This window comes from Eulemur rufifrons, chromosome 6 (genome assembly GCF_041146395.1).
Source record: "Eulemur rufifrons isolate Redbay chromosome 6, OSU_ERuf_1, whole genome shotgun sequence".
NCBI classification, from domain to species: Eukaryota; Metazoa; Chordata; class Mammalia; order Primates; family Lemuridae; genus Eulemur; species Eulemur rufifrons.
The window spans coordinates 39,698,973-39,717,500 of record NC_090988.1 but is presented as its reverse complement, the minus strand read 5'-3'; positions in this window follow the sequence as shown (position 1 = coordinate 39,717,500).

The following is an 18,528-nucleotide window of genomic DNA, read 5'->3' as shown; positions in this document are numbered from 1 at the left end:
TAAATAATATAAACACAGTTATCTTAACAGTATAGCATTTCAGGTTGGAGGTAGGGTACTGGGTGATTGGTACTTGTGAATTATGGGCAAGGGAAGGGCTGCCTTTGAATTGGGGGTTATGATGCTGGTGGCAGGGTGTATCACAAGATTTAAAGATTCTTTTGATGGTGAGCCACAACACAATGACACTTGGATAGATGAACTCTTAGTTATTTATAGCTCCAAAGGAGAGAAGGATACTAGGCAAGGCCACACAAGAGCTTCTACCTAGGGATAAGAACAGCAAGCTTGAACTGTAGTGGGGCAGCTTATGTATGGGAAGCAGGGTGAGAGGTAGCTAGGTTTTTCAGGCTTCCTGTGGACTGGCTAATTTGAATAATTTTTCCAGCTCCTGGGCATAGAAGCTGTTCCTGGTTGTCTGGTGGCTAGCCTCAAAGGGATTAGGTCTGACACATAGTGGTTTGGAGTATAAGAGGGAAGTGGTTGAAGTGTGGGCTTAATCAGCTACTCAGGAAGAATGCCGATCAGCCTCTAAATAGGGCTACATCACTGGGTCAAGACAGCATTAAAACAACAGCAACAGGAAGAAGCACTGTGATCGCAAAGGGGCTGCACATGACTCACAGATTATATTGAGACTACATGTGTTAGGTAGATAGCAAGGGATTCTGGGTCTCCTAGGGATAAAAGTGGGTGCTGCTGCAGTTCACTGTGCCCACCCCACCAAAATGGGCTTTCAGAGAGGCTCATGAGAGATCTACATGCACAGTAAGACTCAGGTCAGGCAACTCCCAATTGTCTAATCAAAGTAGTTCCATGGTGATGTCTGAGTCACGAGGGAGGTTCCAATCCAGGTACTAAAAGTGAGACTGAGACTATCACCAACCCCCCCTTTTTTTCCTCCCCTTCCTTTTGCTCTTCCTTTGCTGCGACAATGGGTCCAGTTGTCATCTGTGGCATATGCATCATGCTCTGCAAACATTTATCTTGCTCTTGCTCTATAATTCTATCTTTCTCTCCTCAATAAACCTCATTTTTGTGCTTGCCTTACTTTGGTGTGTGTGGTTATTCTTTGGCCACAAGCATGCCAAGAACCGACATTTCAGAATGAAACCTCACACCTGCATAGAATTGACTCATGTGTTGTAGATTAGAGGGGAAAGGCTGGGGGACTGCTGTGGCCTCAGAGCCACATGTGGCCCTCCAGATCCCCGAATGTGGCCCCTAGACTGAATCCAAACTTTGCAGAACAAATCCCTTTATTAAAAGAATTTGTTCTGTAAAATTTGGATTCAGCCAAAAGGCCGCACTCAAAGATCCAGAAGGCCTCGTGTGGCCCCAAGGCTGCAGGTTCCCCACCCCAGTTTGGTCAAATCTTCACACTGGGAAATAAGCAAAATATTAAAGAGATTTGTAACTGGGGAAGGACAAGATATGGCTTTATAATGACTGTTCTGAGAACAATGGGGTACCCAGCCCACTGTGGGCAGTTTGAGAAGCATTTAGGACACCTTTCAAGGTCTCTGCTCTTGAGGAGTTTACAACTTGGTATCATATTGTCATATAATCCTTCATGGAAATTGTCATGGTGGAAGCTTTTCTACAAGCTCTATAAAATCTACTTTATAGTTCCCTGAAGCTTCCATATGTAATATTAATTATTAGCCTATAATTTTCCTTTTCTTTCCTAGGAGTTCTTCTCAGTTAAAATGATATTAATAGTGTTGTTTTTCTGACAAGTCTTATGGGTATTTTATGGAAGTGAATATTGGTTTCCTGAATATCACCTAAAAGCCATTCAAATATCAATAAAAGAGCACCTTCTTTCTTGATATCCTATAGCTCCTCCTAACAATAGTAAATCATTGCTTCTTCATATATATTGCCAGGAAAGCACCTACTTACTTCTCCTGATGGCACCATATGGAATAATAACCTCAAAAGATTATAAATTTAGCCTGAAGGCATTGTTCACTTTAAGGATGCATAAGACTTAGCACTCAGCAAGAGAAAAAGCCTTTACCATGCAAACGATTCAAATGGATTGAATGGTTCCTAAGAATGGCTTTTAAATCAAGATTTCCTCTCTGTTCCTTTTTGTGATTTATTTGAATTAAAGATATATGACATTACATTATAAGAACTACAAGACATAGCCATATGCAGGAAGAATGCATATATAATGCATAGAATGGATCAATATTCTAAGAACACAATAAACGGTTACTTTGTTTAGGATGGACTAATGAATTGGAAGAAGGAAATTATATCAGAGTGCTTATCTTCATTCATGAATGATAAGGTAGCCCTCTCCTGAACTTAGTGGGGAGAGACACATATTACTCAAACCCCCAGTGCAGAGATGTACCAGCCAGCTGAGAGTCATCCAAGTTTGGAGGCAAAGCTAAAGGTTTGTCAATTTGCATGAATATAGCATCTTTCCTGGTATTTATATCACCCACTGTCTGTCATAATGAATCAAGCTCAGATTAGATTCTGTGAACTTCCAGATATAAATGTTAGAATTTACTCTTTTTTTTTTTAATTTTTCGAAGAAAAACAGGAGGGGAGGGGAGAAATCGCATTTATAGATTGTTGCTAGGGAAACCATTCAGTTAGGCTCTTTGACTATGGCTTGTCTGCCTTATTTTGTATGTACTCCATGAATAGTCACCCTATGGCTTGCTCTCAAGTTCAAATTGGGAATTATGATAAGAGATTTAAAATAGTTTTTAGAAAGTGAATGTTATCTGATTTCATTTACAACATCACAGTCCTCATCCATTGTTGAGCCAGTTATTTATTTATAAGAATCTATTGGCCCAGATTCTAAAAAAGGTGAACAAACTTATAAATCTCTTAGGCTTTCTTCCTGAACAGGTTTGTTGATCTCATCAAAATCAGAGCTTTTGGTTAAAAAAAAAAAGACCCATTTTTCTTTCCAATAAATGCCCACAATCAGCATTCTCCATTTGCTCTGAAATTTAGCCTGAATCAGTACTATATCCAGCACCTTAAGAAATTATAGGCATCAATCACTTGTCGCTCAACAAATATAGAAATGATAATCCAAATTATTTGTATAGAATTTTACAAAGTTTTGTCATATACACGGTTTGATATAAAGGCCACAAAAGTATTATCATCATCTCAAAGATAAGTAAACTGAATAAATTGACTCATTAAAGATCATAGAGCTAACAAGTAACATGGCCATGACTTAATTCTATGCTTTTCATTTATGTACAGTGAAAATATTTAAAGAATTATCTTTCCATTAAAAAAAATCATCAGGAAATGCATGGGTCTTACGACAAAATACGTGTTCATCTTGGATTTAAACAGGCCACCTGATATATTTGCAGCAGATAATTCAAACAGAAGGGCCCCCACAGTGCACATTATATAACATATCTTTTGTATCTTCTCACGTTGAAAAAGTAATATTTGAGGGAATAGTCTCCTTCATAAAAGAGTAATTATCTTTGTTCACTGGGGCTTTCCCTCTATGTGGGCAGAGAATAAAAAGCATTGAGAGACAGCTTTCCCCGAGCTGGGTATAATAGAAGTCATATCCCTTCTTTGAAGATCAGAAAATACCCCTATAAAAATAGTTATGCCACAGTACTCACTTCTGGAAGCTGGTACTTGCTATTAATATCTACAGGAACAGGACGCGGGCCAGACAGCGCTGATCGAGGACTCATCCATTCATGGTGATTCCATGCACATGTGGCAGGGGGCAGCTTTCCCTGGAACAAACATGAACATCGTGCTAAGAGGCAGCTTTATCAGCAGCAACAAACCTTAAGAGAAACGTCATGGCAACAGCAAAATCACAGTGTTTATGACAAACATAAGAGGAAATATTAGATACATGCAGAAACATTAACACATAACAAAATAGTAGAAGGATGGGGGATTCAGGCAATAACTACATTAACAAAGAGTACTGATGGCTGAGACGAGAGTGTTTGTGGACAACTACCCCATTCCACCATGGCCACTCTGCTGGGGAACAAAATTGGGATGGGAAATCTCAAATCCTAGAAATTACACAGGTAAGGACTAAATCAGCATTTGTGAATTTTATGGTCATTGTAAAATTCTCATTTTTTTCCTCAAATTATTAGCTGGAATAGTATCCATTATATTTCTGATTACATTTAAACTAATAGTCCATTATTCTACTACTAAATTATTTGGCAGGTGAATATGGGAGGAGATCAAAATGTTTTTTCCAAAATAAACATTGTGCAAAAAAATTATATACATATCATAACTTGAATTCCCTTGGTAACAGACTCAACTGTGGGAGATGGCTCTCCATCCTTCCGGATACCATTTCCAAGATGGAACCTAAGCTGTACCTGTAAAAGGTAACCTATTGCTCTATCAGGCTGACAGCTTTCAGATGGTGTAGCACTTACAGATAGAACTGGTCAATACCCTTGTCATGTGTTCATCACTGTACCTCTTTTGCTATAACATGGATCCTTGGTCTGATAGGTTAGGTAGTATCATGTGCTTATGGATCAAACATTTTTAAGTTATCTAAAAGTGGTGTTGACTGAGGTTTGGGAGGCAGGGAAAGCAGACACAAACCTGTGCTGAATATAGTCAAGATGAATTGCTGACACTTCAGGGAAAAATGGTTCATTTAATCAACTTGCCACAATATAGCTGGTGGGTGACATTTCAAAAGCTCACCATTGTTCCTTTTTGCTGGAAGCAACCTTAGTGAAAGAAAACACATCCCAGTAGGCCCATGAATAGCTTTTATTCTTGAGACCATGGCTGCTCTGTTTATAAACCTAGTATGCTAGCACTGGGAGGGCAGGTGCTTATTTGGATGTGAAGTGCCTTTTCCATGGGAGATACTCTCACCTTTTGTGTTCACTCCCATAAACCTATCTCTACAGTTCTTCCCCAAAACTTTGTCCCTGATCTTCCAATTTTTTTCCTTCTATGACCTTGAATATCCAGATAAGTCATTGACCACTGACTATGAGTCTGCATATATTCTCACCTCAGATACATCTTTTTTACTTAAACTGGATGATCAAGTTCATTGAATAACACTGCCTATTGAGAAGATATTTCCTAGCCATGGTCTTTCAAAGCCATTTCTGTGTAAGGCTGAAGTGCAACCATAGTCTTCTTTTCAGCTTCTACTCACACTTTGAGCTGACCCTCTCTGATTCACACCTAGCTTCATCAGCTGCTCATAAAGAGATCCTTCTCCAAAATTTCCATATGTGTGAACTGTAGGAGAGTCACAGATGTAATTGTAGTGGATGACATGAGAGTCCAAACCACCTAGTCATGCAACTTATTTGTGTTCTCTGGCTGTGTTCAACCTTGGTCCCAGATGTGCCACTTCTATCCCATGGTGAATGCTATTGAGCTTCCTGAAACTTATGACTTAATGAGTCTGATAGAATCTATCTCATGATAGGCAGTCTGGCTGCATGGTCTCTTGCAGTACAATGGCCATGCACTCCATCTCTATCAGGTCCCAGTCAATGCCATAAGCTATTTTCTGAATAGTGTAAAATTATCTATCACATATTGCATCATCCTACTACAGAATACTGCAAGTTTACATTATATTTATTCTGTTGGAACTTACCATCAATTCCATGAGATATTTTTCATGAAAACAAATACCTTTAATACTGTATAGGAGGCCACATCATATGGGCCATGAGTCAGGGTGTACTATATCACAGTCTGGACATACTGTAGAGCCCTGTTCTGTGATTGGTCAAACTCAAACCAGGTAGTCTCAACCCAATCAGCCAATGGGTTTAAGCAAGATTTCAAAGGATGGAATATGGTGCCTGCAGAAAATTAGGAGGCCTTTTAGACATTATGCTTTGTTTGAAGAGAATGTTCTTTAATATCCCAGGCCACTGGACTCCTAAGACAATACCTGATATGGCACCTCTGAATCTTCTTAGTATTTAGCTACACCACTTCCAGCCCCCAGCCCTGGAATGCATATCTCATCCAGACTCCCACTATACTTGCCACACTTTTTGTAAAGCATTTCACAGTTTTCTGTGGGTCTGACACCCTGATTGCCACTCCATCCTTGCCATTTATTTTGATAATTGCACCAGCCTTGACTCTGTTGGTTAAGCATCACCACCTACCTGGCTTCTATTATTTTAAAATCCTATGATCCCCATTGCTATCAGGGAGCCCAGTCCTGTAACAGCATCTCCTATCATTAGCTCTGGCCTCCAGAGAACAGTTGCCAGTTTTCCAAGAGTGCTCATGCAGTTCTCACCAGTGCATGCTTATCACTTTCAGTAAATGAAATGTCTTCTGGATACTTCCATGGACTTTAATAATTTGTTGTATGTAGTATGGTATAAGTGGTATTCCCATCTCTCTGAATCTTTTGATCATTTTTGCCCTTCTGTGATGGAAGTTTTGGAATTTCTATTTTATTTTGTGTGGATCTTTTCTCTCTCCAAACTTCTAAGACAATGCCATCAACGTGTATGCACCATCAAGGTCCCTGCCAGAATGTTAAATCATGTGTCACAGGATAGTGCTCCCATATCAATAAATTCTCTTCATCCAAATGTATATTCTGGCCATGTCCTTTTGCCTCAGCACCCTAGAATCCAGTCCCTAATCAGCGCATAATCAGTTTGCCCCATCTAATCAATCTCTGTGCTTTACTCTACATATTGCCAAGATTATGCAACTCCTTCAGGATGAAGTCCCTTTCCTCTCTTGGCCAAGCACTTCCTCAGGTTGTATGATGACTTATGTTGGCATTGTGGCTTAGTTATTTTTGTGGTGGCCAGGAAAAGCAGTCCTGAGTGGGGCATGCATTATTTGGCCCAGTGATGCACCGAAGCTGGCTTGTACCAACTCATGAAAAAGCATTGTCAAATATGCCATGATTTTGTTAGCCAATTGTTAAAATGTTGGTAGCTTGAAATCAAACGTGGTATATTTATTTATACCATGCAAATCATTAAATGCTATAAGTCAGACTTATGCCCATTTGTTTGATTTTCTTCCCAGGTGGTTGTTAAGCATTTATCAGATCACCACTGGGACTCATCAACCTTAAGCAACAAGAAATGAGCAACTTCAACAGTCTCAGGGGATTCAAAACACTCTGGGGATTTAATGATTTTTAATGTATCCACCCAGATGTTCCCACCCAATGTCTCTGAGTCCCATTAGTTCTCAATAAGGTCTCTGATCTTGGTGTATCTAATTTCCAAAGTTGAGAATTCATACTTTCCTGGAAATATGCTACTGCTGTAAATAAGTCCTTGGCCTGATCTAAAGTTGTTGTTTTTTTTTTTGTTTTTGGCTAAGGGAGATAAGGATATCTTTATTTGTTGACAAAGCAGCCCTCATGTGGAGGAAGACTTAAGGGTTTAAACTGACAACTAATTACTGTCAGTTTTTCATTGACTTTCTCTAAGTATTAATTGCTCCAGAAACAGCTGTATGATTATGTGATCCATATAATTACTACTGTTAAGTATTTCTCAATGGTCTGAGATAGTACACCTGCCAGTGCAATTCCTTTCATCATTGTCCCCATCCAATCTCACCATCTGTGAAAGTTTTCCTAATCTCCATCCAGCTCCAAAATGTCATTTTAGGGTCTACTTCCTACTACTGCTTTGTCACAGGTTGGGTCCCCAGGGAAACAGATTCTGAGATGCTGAGAGTTGCATGCAGCAGGTTTATTGGGGAGTTATTCCCGGGTTATCTCTGGAATAACCATGTGAGGAAGTGAGGAGTACAGAACTAAATGAAAGGAAAGGTTGAAGGACATGCATTCATAACAGTGACCTCTACTCCTGTGGGGAGCTCTGGAGCTGAAACAGTCTTATAAAACTGTCCTCCATCAAGGCAAGGGCCTGAGCCTTTGAACTGTTCCATCAGTCAGTTATTAGATGACAGTGGCTTTCCAAGCAAGGGACTCAGGATTAATGCATCAACAGTCAACACCCTTGCAAGCTGAAAAATGGGGTTCCTCAGTCCTTAAGTGGTATTTGGGTGGCTCTCCTCAACCTCCACTATAAAACAAGTAATCAAAATGACATTAATTTAGGAATCAGTTTCCATAACATTATGTCCATCATATTTATTTATAAGAAGGGTTTGGGGACTTTAAATTGAAGAGGCTTTAAAACAACATTTCGCTTTAATCAGTCTCCCATGGAGGTACCCCAGGATGTAAGTAATAGCGACCTTGCAATATGACTGCTCTTCTGAATAAAACGAAAAAGCCAGAAGCTGTATCATGCAAATCCAAACAGAACCTCATAATTTATAATGAAGTATTTGGTATGTATTAACAACAAGGAGAAATGGAATTCCAAGCTTTTCATGGCCAATAGATTTTCCCTATGTAAACAGGTCATATTAATCATGGAAATAAGAACTCTGAATAAACTTTTCATAATGTTACCATAATTACTCTTTTTGCTATAATTTTAACATTTATGTGTCTTTGCAACAGAACTCATTTGCTAGACTCTGTCAACATTTTCAGAAATCATGAGTCATACTCCATTAAAAAGAAGCTTGCCAGAATTTTTTGATTACCAAAACATCAAAATTAGATTTACTAATTTTACTGGGATGAATTACACTTTAGAAATTCTAAGCATTTCTCTCCCAAAATCCAACAACATTTTAGATTTTGCCATTTATTTATGGTTAGGCTTAAGTGATTATTTAATAAGAACAAAGAGTACTTGCTGCTGTTCGATATGTAAGTAGGAAAATATCATTCATATTATTCATATATTTCTTATTGTGTACTTTTGTATGTTATGTGAGGAAAGTACTATTTAGCTTTATATAAGGTATGTTCTGAATGATCAAAATATGCTGAAGTTATTAAAAAAAGGTAGGCTTCTTTTAATAAAATTTACTTTTTAACAGAAAATAATTAAATCTATAGATTAGAGACTGTTTCTAATTGCTAACAAGTATAGTATAGGTAAGATAGAAATATAACTGAAAATAATGTAATTAAGAAAAAAGGCTTTGGGGAACTTTTTTTCCTTTCAAACATTTTATATATTCAATTTTCTTTTGAGGGTAGAGAATGACTCTTCTTATAAATACGTTATATGTTAGTATATGTTAGTATATTTTAAATATATGTTAGTATATTTTACCACAAATACACACAGTTTGAAAGGTTTATAATAATTTACTAGTGTGAATGCAATAATAATTTATCCACTGACAATAAGAATTACCTTATTTGATTAAGTCATTATAAAGTTTTAGGTAAACAAAGAATGACTAAAAGTGTGATTTTTAAAAATCTTTTTCTGAATATAGCATAGGGACAGGGAAATAGAAATTGGAAACCGAGCACAATATAAAGAATTGAAGTTTGAATCTATTAGAACAAATTTTTAAAACAATGCCTGAGATATTTTGATCCCAACTTTGTAAGCTGCTGACTTGTTTGATTGAGACTCTAGACAAGCATGGAAAACTCTACTTCCTAAAAATGATTTATGTGAAAAAATAGAAGGAGGTTTAGCCCTCCCCCTGGGACAGCTGAGAAGGGGATAAGAACTGAGGCAGATGCAGGTAATTGTGTAGGTAGGCCGAGGAGGTGATATGTATTTATGTCATGTAATCTCTGCTTCCTCTATAAAAAATGAAGTGAGGCCATTTGAGCATTTGAGAAATGATGGCAGGAAGCTGCAGAGGACTTGAGGAAAATGGTCAACATTTGGAATAACTGATAAGAATAATAGATAAAAACTGTTGCTTATAAAAATAGTTATTAAAATTAAAACCACTGGCAACATTAAGGGTACATCCATGATTGGTACCATAAATATATACTAACAAACTATTCTTCATGATGTATTCATTTTCTGCAGGAGTGCTGAGCAACCCCAGTTTGGCGCAGAGGATATGCTTTGTTACGTTGATGCAGGGCTGCAGACTTCTTGAATAAGCAGAGCCTGAGAAATCAGTCTGGAATAGGTCTAAGTAAGGTAAGGAATGAGTGACATTCATATGGAGACTATCAGGTACAGTAAAATCTTCAAATGGCCCATAAACATTTGAAAAATGATTAATCTTTTTTTCACTTTTGTCTTAGTGTGGTGTTGAAAATATGCCATTTACTCATGGTATGTATGTATTCTAATGACCTATTAACCTAAATATTCAATCAAGCAGAAAATTGTATTCCCTTACTTGTTGAGATAAACAGGAGTTTGATTTATATCTCTGCCAAGATACATATTTCAAAAACTATTTAAATCCAAATCAAATCCCAAGTTATTTTTCCATAATATGAGTCATTGAAACTCTTGAGATTTGCAATACTTTAAACATACCAGAGGGCAATTAGTGAGAACGGAAAGTAATTGAAAGATGGTCTAAATTTAAATACCAAGTACAATTACTGCTGAATTCTGTTTGAATTCATTCCATTAATTACCAGAATCACTGTGCTCATCTTTTAAATATTTCCTACTTCAAAGTTATTACTCTTGTACAGGTAAGTTAGATGAGACGTTACCAGGTCCTAGATAAGCAAATCTTTCATGGAGGGGGCTGATTTTATATATTGTCCCCATATCATGTTATTCTCTCCTCTGTAATAATGATGTTAACATTTATTAAATAGTTGGTATGTGCCAGACATGGTACCTAGCATGTTGTATTATACCTAATTTAAACATCATATAATGACTATTTATTCACTCATTTTTTATATGAGGACACTAGGAGAGCTTAAATAACTTGTCCTGATTTATGTAGCTGATAACCACTCTTCCTTACCTAAACAGGTCTATCTGATTCTAGATTCCAAGATTTAAACACTGCAACTCTACCACCCTGTCTACTTTTCTTGTCTCCACTGACATCTGCTCTATAAGCCAGATCAGATTTTTTCACCATTATCATCATCTTTATTTTCATCTTCATATTAATACAGTCATGTTTTCGTGGCATATAAAAATCTCCCTAAAATTGTGTACATTCAAGACTGCTATTAAATTTTATATGGATACATAATATGTGTACATTTTTATGGAATACATATGTTACTTTGTTACATGTATAGAATGTGTAATGATCAGAGTATTTAGTATACCTATCACCTCAAGCGTTTACCATTTCTGTGTGTTGAGAACATTTCACGTCCTCTCTTCTAGCTATTTTGAAATATACAATGCATTGTTGTTAACTGTAGTGACAAGTGTGTTATCAAACATTAGCAGTTATTCCTCCTATGTTTGTACACATTAACTAACATTAACTAATGTATGTTTGTACACATTAACTAACCTCTCTAAATCCTCCCCTCTACCCTGCAACACAAATGGACGCATCTTTCTCAACCTCTGGTAACTAAGCCAGACCAGGCGTTGAGCCATAAATTTTGGACACTGATGCTCCAAAGCTATGTAAAACAATGCTCCTGCTTATTATTTTTCATATATAGTCTGCTAGATGGTTGACTTTCTGAACCCATTTCCTGTTTATATCCTTCCTATTTCCTTTCTAGATTTAGGGTGCAGAACTCTCCAGCAACTCTTGTAGACCTGCCCACCAAGTCCACTTAATATACCTAACATGAGCCAATTCCACTAATATACCTTATAGAAGGTATAAGTCTGTTAAGTAGTCACTAAAACTGACAGTGGAGCAGTCCTGCTTTCTGAATTACTTTGTATTTTTTTTTCCAACTATATACTCCTGGAAAGCAAAGATGAGGTTTTATATGGTTCTTAATAAGTGTAATTGTATAATTTTCTTACAGCTACAATATTGTTACAAAAAATAAAAGGAATTCCTTGATCATAGATTGAGTTAAAAGTTAACCATGGCAGCTCTTTTCCACATGTTTAAATGAATTCTTTTATGTTTAAATTATCTTTTTTTTTTTTTTTTTTTTTTTGTTGAGACAGAGTCTCACTTTGTTGCCCAGGCTAGAGTGAGTGCCGTGGCGTCAGCTTAGCTCACAGCAACCTCAAACTCCTGGGCTTAAGCGATCCTACTGCCTCAGCCTCCCGAGTAGCTGGGACTACAGGCATGCGCCACTATGCCCGGCTAATTTTTTCTATATAGATTTTTAGGTGTCCATATAATGTCTTTCTATTTTTAGTAGAGACGGGGTCTCGCTCAGGCTGGTCTCGAACTCCTGACCTTGAGCAATCCACCCGCCTCGGCCTCCCAGAGTGCTAGGATTACAGGCGTGAGCCACCGCGCCCGGCCATGTTTAAATTATCTTAATAATAATAGTGCTCATTGTTTACAGTGTAGTGTGCTTTCAGCAGTTATTTCAGTTAATGCTTACTTTTGCCATATTGGACTCATTATTGAAGTAAAACTAACATCTGACAGTATATTAAAATTCTTAGGGGTACTAAAATTTACTAATAAAATTTTGTCTCAGCTTATCTGGTATTGCTAATCCTTTAACCTATAAATTAACTTACTAATAATATTTAAGGATATTATGGAAAATGTTTATTTTGTCAAACCTGTAGATATGATAAAGCTTATAATATATTATAGTGAAAACTTCAATTTTGTCAATAGCATTTTCCATAATATGAGCAAATTTATCAAACAAAAATCTTATGTTGAAAGAGTATAATTTGATTATACATTTGAATTAATAGGACTACAATAAACTTGTGACTAAACTATTTCCCATTTTTAAAATATTAGGTGCAAGTTAAATAAATTTTAATGACGTAAATGGATAAAGGCAAATATATTATAACAAAGCTTTATTTTATAGTTTACAAGGCAAAAAGTGCAAGAAGATTGGTAATGCTTCTTGTATTTCCCTGTAGCCAACAGAAATCTTCCATGTAGGAACGTACAGCATAGGCTGACATGGCAAAAGAATGAGATCCTGAGAATACTGAGTTATAAGAAGTGAGATGAGCCAAGAATCTGCATAAATATAGTATTAATGATATATTTAATGCACTTTTTAATATTTAGATTTAATTTTTACAGAGCATTATAAAATAATGTTATAATTATATATAATTTAATATAATAGCATTATAATATTATAGGTAGTAACTGATAATGTGTAATAACAAATTTAACCCAAATAGTAGTGACTTAATGTAACAAAGCTTTATTTCTTATTCATTCTATATGTCCAGTGGTAGTTTGGCAAATACTCTGATCCACATGGTCACTCAAGGATTCAGGCAGATGGAAGTTTGTCATCTCCATGTTAGGAAAAAGAGATACTAGAGATCATAATTGGACTTTACCTTTTTTATTTTCTTATCCTGGAAGTAAAACAAATAGAATACAGTATTTATGAGAATTTTAGTCTCTGTGATATACATATTCAAGTGGTTTAATCTCATTTTCATGTACAAAATCATTTTCTGAGAGTTACAAAACTAGTCAATCTAGTGAAGTAAGTGAACACTGAAACCCAAGTCTTCTCTCTTCTCTTGTATTCTCTTTGCAATAGAACACATCGTCTCAACAGGTTGAGAAGTAATTCTAAATTTACTCCTAAATGTCAACTTTCTGGTTTTTATTAGCATTATTAAGGAAGATCTTTAAGAAAAGGCTATTTTTACTAACTAGTAGAGTTGTAGTAAACTTTAAAAGTAAAATGCAAAAGTGATTATAAAGAGGAATGTGTACTTGGGTACATATTAATGCAGTAAGATCAAAAGTCTCTTTCAGTGAGAAAGAGCTGAAAGAGTAAAATACATATACAAATATATGTTTATATTTAAGTGATTACTGTGAGGCTGTTCTGTCAAAAGCATTACTTCTGCTTTCTAACCATTCTTTTCCCATTCAATTTGTTCCAATATTTTTCACCTTGTAGTTATATCCATGGTGATGAACTGTGATATTGCAAACACTGAATCAGGCTGGGGGGAAAAGATGGTTGGGAAACAAAGGGTTCCTTGTCCACACACAAATAACCTGGTAAACATCAATTATGAAAAAGTTTAAAGGAAAATGAGGGGACCACGTTTGGTGGCTCACATCTGTAATCCTAACTCTTTGGGAGGCCAAGATAGGAGGATGACTTGAGGCCAGGATTTCAAGACTAACCTGAGCAACATAGTGAGACCCTATCTCTACAAAATACAGAAAAATTAGCTGGGCATGGTGGAACACACCTGTCTGTAGTCCAGCTACTTGAGAGGCTGAGGTAGGAGGATCTCTTGAGCTCAAGAGCTTCAGGTTGCAGTGAGCTATGATGACACCACTGCACTCTAGTCAGGACAACAGAGTGAGACCCTCTCTCAAACAAACAAACAAAGGAAATGAAAGCATGCTATAAAAGGGAGTCTAATGATCATATATGATATAAAAAGAGGAAATTGATAATTTAGATTTCCAAAGGCCTTAGAAGTAATCAAATGAACAACTGACTCTCAATATTGTAGTAAAACACTATGTTTTCAGGATATTGGCAATGCTTCAGAGATACGGAGATCAGTGCCATTTTTGATCAAATAGGATAGTATATATTTCTTACAACTTTAAAGAAATGTACCAAAAATGTAAATAAACAAGAGTAATTAGCGTTCATCTCTTAAACCCCGTAAGGTTAACTTTGTGACACTGCATTATTTAATCGAGTTAGGGAAATTCATGAGAAAATTTATCTGCTCAAACTGCAGAAATCATTATTAGAAAACTCTCCCCTTTGTAGCTTACTATGTCCCCGTTACCTCCAATACAGTCCCATATGCAAACAATTAAAATGTATTGTACCATATGTTAAAAGATGGATGCTACTCCTTCCCTATTCCTCCTGGAGAGCATTATGAGTTACTTTCCCAGAGAGGTATTTTAGACAAACTTTCCTGATTCCTTTAAAGGAGAAGACCTCTTTCATCATCTCGTGCCACCCTCCATTAGAGTATATAAAAAAACTTAAAAATTATGGATTTATTTATTTATCTACTAAATAAATATTTGCTGATTTCCTACTATGCATAGGCATAGTTCTGGTGTTTGTATTTCATGATATTAGGAGAGCCAATATGTTGTCATCATACTTAAAAGTCCTCTGAAATATGATACAAATATATTTTATGTAATATACTTTGTCTTCACAAACATATACACATAATACATAGGCATGTGTAATCACATCCCAAAACCACGTGTTAGAGTCAGTATGTACTTTGAAATGTTATGGAATCAGAAGATAAATTACGTTATATTAATAGCATACGGTTTGTAAACTATAAGAATTTGCAAAGCAGTAAAAGAAAAGTGAATGGGTCCAGCATATCATTACCAATGATTTATTTTATGAAGTAAATAATATAAAATAAAAACTGTCATCCCTCTCAGTACTATTTTATTTATAATGTGTGTGTGTGTGAGAGAGAGAGTGTGTGTGTGTGTGGTTTATGTACACTAAAAAGAGAGAATAAAAAAAATTTAGAATAAAGAGTAGTCCTTTAATGGAATAATTTACTTTAATGGAAACATCATCAACAAAAAGTACCAATGTATACACTTACATTTGGAAAACTCTAATATAGGGGTTGGGATTTCAGGACTTTTAATTAGATGACTTCTACTTGTGAAAATTTAGTTTTCACCTCTAAAGTGATCACATAATTTTTGGTGAGTTGAAAGTGATAACATATATGTAAAACTTCTTGGTTTTGATAAATGTAATATGAGTATGTAACATGTTAACATTGGGGAAGCTTGGTGAATTGTAATGTAAATTCTCTGTAATAACTTTACAACTCTCTTGAAAATCTAAAATTATTTCAAAATCAAAGTTATATGTGGGCTCTGTGTGTATGCATGTGCTCATGCATGTGCACACCTGTGTAGTCTGGCCCATAGAAAAGTTGCCATGAATATCTATTATTGGTTCAGACATGCCAACATCTACAGAGGTAAGTGAGGCTCAATCAAATTATTTTATAAGCAATATCAACCTAATGGCCATTGCTATGGCACTATGTAGTGGGCTCAGCTAGAATGAAGTGATCCAAAAACCCTTGGCTTATTATTATTTCTTCTCTATTTTCAGGAATAATGTAAAATCAATTATTTTTTCTATCTTATGTACATTCTTACCTTAACTGAATTTTTCCCATTGATGTTTAAAAATTTCCAAATGTCTTCCGTCTTAAGTATACATTCAAACAAACCTATTTCTGTTTCACATCCCCTTCTATTCACTTCTAGTCCCTTTTCCTCATTACCAAATTTCTAGGAAGAGTCTTCTATACATAATACCTCAATTTACTCATTTATTTACTCTATAACCTATTTTAATCTGGCTTCCATTCCCAATGTTTCAATAAAACAGTTGTCAATACCATTAGCAGTGACTGCCATATTCTTCCATCTAAGGAACATAGTTCAGTACTTACCTTACTCTGGTCTTCCTCATTGAAAGAGCTACTTTTCCACTGGCCTCCAAGGTATCATGCCCTCCTAACTTTCCTCCCACTCTGTCTGCTACTTTTTTGTCTCTGTTGCAAGATTTTTAGTGTTACCATTACTCAACCCTCTATCGGTGACCCATAGTCCCACAGTATTCTTCATTCTATACACAAGTAATGCATAATCTAGTGTCTTTAGCACAAAATCTCCTCTGAGTCCCTGACCTATATTTTCAAATATATGCTGAACTTTAGTGGCTATAATGCACCTCAAACTCAGTCTGCTCAATTCAGAGGTTATTACCTATTATTCTTTCATGGCTTCTTATCTCAATCAGTGAAAGACACAATAATCCATTCAAATAGCAAACCAAAGACCTAAATATATTCTTTGAGACTTCTTTATACCTTCACTCAATATACCAAAATCTATCTCCCATTTCAATTGATTTATTTCTAAATAGTCTTCAAATGCAATTGCTTATCTCTGTCTTTTTAGTGCCAGACCCACTAGTCTAAGCTGCTGTTAACCTTTGACTAGAATTTGGCAACAAATAATAGCTATTTTTCCTGTATACATTCTGTTCTTCTTTCCTGTATGTTTTCCATAATGCTGCCAAAGTAGTCTCTTCAAAACACTATTTATATTACATTCTTCTTTTGTTAGATCCAGTTCCCCTTGGCCCCAGGAACAGAGAGGCAGAGTCACTGAGGCTGCAAAAAGGCAAAGGAGTTTATTGACTAGCCCCGGGCCAGGGTCCAAATTCCAGAGCACCAACGCAGTGGCCTCTCCAGGAACTAGGACTCCGCCCTTGGGTAGAGGTTAAGCTTTTATACTTTTCTGTATGCTAGTTTTCACACGACACGTTATTCTGCACACAACACGTTAGTCTGCACATGACATAGTAGTCTGTACACGACACACTAGTCTGCACTTCATCCCCCTTCAGTTTATTTGTTCCTTTTTTTAGAAGTGGCTGATGGCATTGGCTTCAGGTTTGTTGACTCTAAGCTTCGGGCTTTTCGCACTGGCGCCAGTTGTAGTTAACATCATCCAAGGGAAGAGGAGGGTCTCCGATGGGGGAGGGGGGCTGTTGTTGCATACCTTCTAGTTTTTGGTTACAAGCGATACTGGGAACACATGCCCTGGACAAGCCGTTCATGCGCTGATCATGTCTTGCTCATCTTATCTACTTAGTTGGTTGGAAGGCACCTGGACTCTCCAGCCCTTTATCAGGAAATAACTTGCGGTTACCTCCCCGGGGCTTTGTTTTCCCTTACTTTAGTGAAGCCTGCCATACGCTAAGCACCAAGCCAGCAAGCCATATATACAGAAGCAGAACTAGGCTTCTCACATCCAGGAGGCCTAGCCTATCATGGAGTTACCTTTGTTCTTATCTCTATTTTTCATTCTGATTAACTATATTTATTAAACATCTAAAAGCAAGCATAGTCACAGAAGCAAATAGCATCAGTTAGAATCAAAGAGAGCACACATTTTCCTACTATCTCTCTAACTGCATTGGAGCATGTTTTTAGCTCTCTGTCACAACCAAGCATTAAGCAAGGAAGCCTTGTATACAAAAGTGGAATTTGGCTGTTAGCTATGAGCAAAACAAGTCATCACAGAATTAACTAAAATATTGTTTCAGTCCTGTTCTACAGTTTAAAGCGATTCCCTTCTGTTTTGAGGAAAATTAAAATATATAAGTTGGCCATGAAATAAAGCCTTCCTCCTTCCTGCATCGACATATTTTATACTCCATTTTGCTTTCATTTTCAAATTAGCCTTCTTTGACTTCCTTGCACCTGTCTTGTTTCCTCTTTATTTCACATCTTTGGAAATCTATGCCATGTATGGTTGGGATTATAGAATTACATGATTAAGAGGATGGTGTTGAAGAACAGAGACATGTGAATCTCTGATGTATTTATTTGTTTCATGATTTAATGGAAGTTTCTTGTCATATTTATTAAAAGATAGGGTCTCATGATGTTGTGAGGCTGGAGTGCAGTGGCTGTTCTCAGGCATGATCATAGAGTAGTGCAGCCTTGAACTCCTGGGCTCAGGTGATCCTATTGCCTCAGCCTCCCAAGTAGCTGGGACTAACAGGCACATACC